The sequence below is a fragment of the Alligator sinensis genome, unplaced genomic scaffold (assembly GCF_000455745.1).
Source record: "Alligator sinensis unplaced genomic scaffold, ASM45574v1 scaffold610_1, whole genome shotgun sequence".
Classification (NCBI taxonomy): domain Eukaryota; kingdom Metazoa; phylum Chordata; order Crocodylia; family Alligatoridae; genus Alligator; species Alligator sinensis.
The window spans coordinates 891,594-895,784 of NW_005842348.1; positions in this window are offsets into that span (position 1 = coordinate 891,594).

A 4,191-nucleotide genomic window follows, 5' to 3' on the forward strand; every position below is an offset into this window, starting at 1 on the left:
AAGGGGGCCTCAAATACCTAGGGATGCAGAATTCAAAGTTATAAATAAAAAATGAGACCCTGCAGCGTATTAAATAAGAAAACTTGTTAAAAGGACGTAATTTTTCCCCTTTCCAGTGGGGGTGGGGGGGGAAGGGGGTGGTTCTTCCAGTTTCATCAACAGACCTGTCTGAAGCGTGGACCATGTTGCTGACACTTTGTATGATGCCACATGCCATGCATACATCCTCCATGCCTCAGGAAGATGGGAGAGCCTGGACTATAGAGTCACAGCAACCTTGTTAGTTTTGAGGGTTTGAACAAAACTAGAGAGCCTTAGCAAACATACTTGTAACAAGAATCCCCCCAGCAATGTTGGAAATATTTCATTGAGGGAATCCCTGAGTATGGTGCTCGTCCCATCCTTGGGGGTCTTCAAGAGGAGACTGGACAGGCACCTGGCTGGGATCACATGACCCCAGGGGTGGGGACTTTTTTCATGCCTGCCAGGGGCAGGGGGTCGGACTAGATGGCCCACTGAGGTCCCTTCCGACTCTATGAATCTATAAACTAAGTTAAAAAAAATCCTTGAAGCAAAAGCACTGACTGCTCCACACTACAGGACCAGCCTGCAGGATGGCTACCACTTCCTCTGCAAAGGCAATAGCATCCCCCAGTGGGCAGCACTAGGAAGCACAGTAGCTGACATTCCAGCTGCTCCTGTTCCAACAGCAAAGCAAAGCCTAAGCTCTCATAAATCTCATTAGTATAATAAAACTGAACGACCCCATTTCATTGTTTGAACAGTTGAGCAAAGACATCAGTACAGTGTTGCCAGCTCCAAGGATAAAGCACATTATAAGTCAAGTCCCCCAACATCTTACAATTAGCTTAAAATCAAGAGAAGATAAAAAGCTGGAGTTTTGCGTTTGCCTGTTGGGTTTTCAGGCCTTTGCGGAACAAATTTCCACATTTTCCCAACACCCATGAAGGCAAGAAATGGTTTTGCCTACTGAAAACTAAAAGAAACATTAAACATTGTGAGAAAGCTAACATCCACTGGCTGGAAGTAGAAGCTAGACACATTCAAGTAAAAAAAAATAAGGCACCAGTGTGTGACACTAAGGGTAAAAAACCATTGGAAGCCATTTAACAAGGCTTGTCCTGAGTTTCCAATCATAAATTTTTTTTTTCATCAATATTGCATAGTTTTACAACACCTAGATAACATTTTTCAGCCTCCAGATTCTCCGGCCAGTTGGAGATGTGTCTGCTCCATGGCATGACTCACACCCAGCTGCCCACAGCCCCAGTGGGAGATTCAGCACCTGGAAGGAGAACAGAGAGGCATGTTGACCATGCCACTGCTCCCTCGGCCATACCCCTGTCCTGGAGCTGCATGTAGACATGGTGTGGGGCCACTCTGGCAACTCTACAGCACACAGGGCAAGTCCCAGGTAGATAGCAGCATTTGGTGCTTTTAATCTTTAACAGCAGCTTAAATCCTTGCTTTGCCCCTACTGGATGGGATGCTCTAGTCCAAGCTTTGCAGGAGATTACTCTGGGGAAACATAACAGACCTTTCTGGTGTTATCAGCTACGAAGATTTCACTAAAGTCATGCTTCTGAGAATGCGTCTATTGTATAAGGTATTCACATAATCTGGGCATGGCCAGTAAGCTTGGCAACCCTCCCTCATTATTTTAACTAAAGCCAAACTCCGGCTGCCCTCAGTATATTCACACTGGGTTAATCTGGTATTCCTATGCAGCTCTGTGCTCTGCGGGGAAACATCCCAAGTTCCCTTCACCAAGCAGAGCCCTTCTAGGAATTTGCCCCTGGGGCATTATGAGGCAACTTGTCTTTCCCCAACAGCCCAAAGGAAGCAATGTTTTTAGGCAGCCATCACATGCAGCTTTGTCAGCCTAGTACGCTGATTAATGATATGTTTTTATAAAAGTGGTCAGAGCCATAGATCTACTGGAGGAAGCCACACCTGACTATGGCCCAACTGTTTATGGAAGGCTGAAAGGCCTTTCAGGAATCACAGAAATGTGCAAGAGCAATAGACAGAGAGAGCTGAGTTGTATATAGCTGTGTGCTCCATGGGAAGGGCACTCAGAAAGGGACTATCAACTACTTCTGCAGTTTAAACAGGAAGGCCCTAAGGGAGGGGTGTTTTAAATTGTTGTGCACCAAGTAATTTTACTCCAGAAATTACTAAAATGGTAGCTTACTGAAACAAGAAGTGGTAGGACCCATCTTAATTGGATGCCTTAATGCTCATTGAGAGAGGTGACCCCCACTGCTTTTAGGCAGATGGGGGTTTTCACCAGGCTGCAGTGGATACTGCAGTTTTGAACAATGCCTGTTGGATTATTAAAGGAAAAGAAAATAGAAAAAAAAGTCATTACTGGAATTCCAATCTCAAGTAAAGCTTTCTGCCTCAAGACATACAACAGAAGTTATACTTGTGAACATGAGCATGCTTCTGGGGGTGCTCTTTTTAAATAAGATCAGTATATGCTACTTGCACAAATTGTAGTGAGCCCTGCTTTAACCAAAACAGTTTACAGCTAGGCAAAGGAATTTCCTATTAGGAAAAGTGAGTCTTATTGGGTTTATCATGAATAATCTAAACATTTATACATGGCTAAATGTTAATGAACTTTAGCTAAGCTTTGGGAAACCAAGGTAAGCATTTAATAAATCCATAAATAAATAAAAGCCATTCTGAGAGCTGCTTGAGACAGGCAAATGAATGAATAGTAATGCTCTTGAATTCAAGCTAAATGTTCTGTTTGTCTGTCAAGGTTCGGATGCATCTACTCTCTAGGAATACCGTCTCATTTAACAATAGAAACTGTTACTGCCTTAAATTAAAACCATATTTCAGTATCCCATTACAATCATGAGAAAATTGTAACATTTGGCATTGTTTTGGCAAAGTTCTCCCTCCATAGCTGAAGTCTTGGTTATGTCATTATATTGCAAAATATAGTGCCACTGTCAGAGAGATGGCATCAGAGAGCAGCAACTTTCCAGGGTGGCACTGAATTTTGCAATATAATGGGGTTGTTGCTGTTTGCTTCTTTGACAGAGATAAGAGGAGAGATCTGAAACAGGAGTGGGGTGAAGAGAAGAAAAGTGGGCACAGAGCAAACCACTTGCTTCATTCAGAGATCAATAGCCTTTTCCTTCTCCAGTTTCACTAAAGAATCAAGAAACACCTCTTTTAGGGCTTGTACGTATTGGCTGCTGTCACTCTTCCATTAGCTCCACACCCTTCTGGGAGACTCCTGGCAGCGTGTTCAGCGCAGGAAGATTCACTCTTACCTTTGAAATATTTAGAGAGTAGTTATGGGAGTTTAACACCCCTTAACTAACGACTGCTCTTGTTTTAAATGCCTTTACGACATTTTTAAGGTAACCTGGGCCAAAGCCCTGTATATGTGGCAGGGTTGTAACTAACTTTGCCCTTGTGTCTTCTCAGAATGTCTTTAAAGTTTGGGGTTGTAACTCCTTGTGTTTAGCCCATTTTCTGGTGTATTTGTTTAGGGTTTAGTAAGAATTGAAATCCTGGTGGGAATAAGTCCAAACTCAAAAATTCTTCCACCTTTAAAACGTCATTTTAAATTTGCGTCATTCTTAACGAGCATTTGTGGAATCCAACAGCCTGCAAATAAGCTAATCAGTCCTCATCTTTCTATTTTGGAGACATGACTCTTGGTATTTTTGGATTTCCTAGGGAAGCTGCTTAAGTACTCCAAATAACTAGATGTTTACATTAATAGGGAATGAATTATCTTCAATGACTTCCAATTTTAGTAATGAGTGATCATACTAAAATGTCCTTACTATATTTATGCATTAATGGAGATTCTGTATAAATAGTAAAATGTTTGAAATGCATAATGTTTGCAAATAAACAACTCACAGGAGCCAAGTTCTAAACAACTGTGGAATAAACCAAAGCTGGATATAAACCATTTCCCAGGTAAACACATTTTCTTTAAAATCACACATGAAGTGTTTTGCATTAATTCAAAACTTCCGGTGGCATCCAGTTTCTAGAAGTCCAGGAGGAGCTGCAGTGAGCAGCACAACTGGGTACAGTATTTGCTGAGCACTTGTCCCAGGCAAGGAATAGCAGTTGTTTGTTCGTCTCTTGCTTGGTGGTTGGTGTAGTTGCATGCTATCTGGGGCTGGCTGT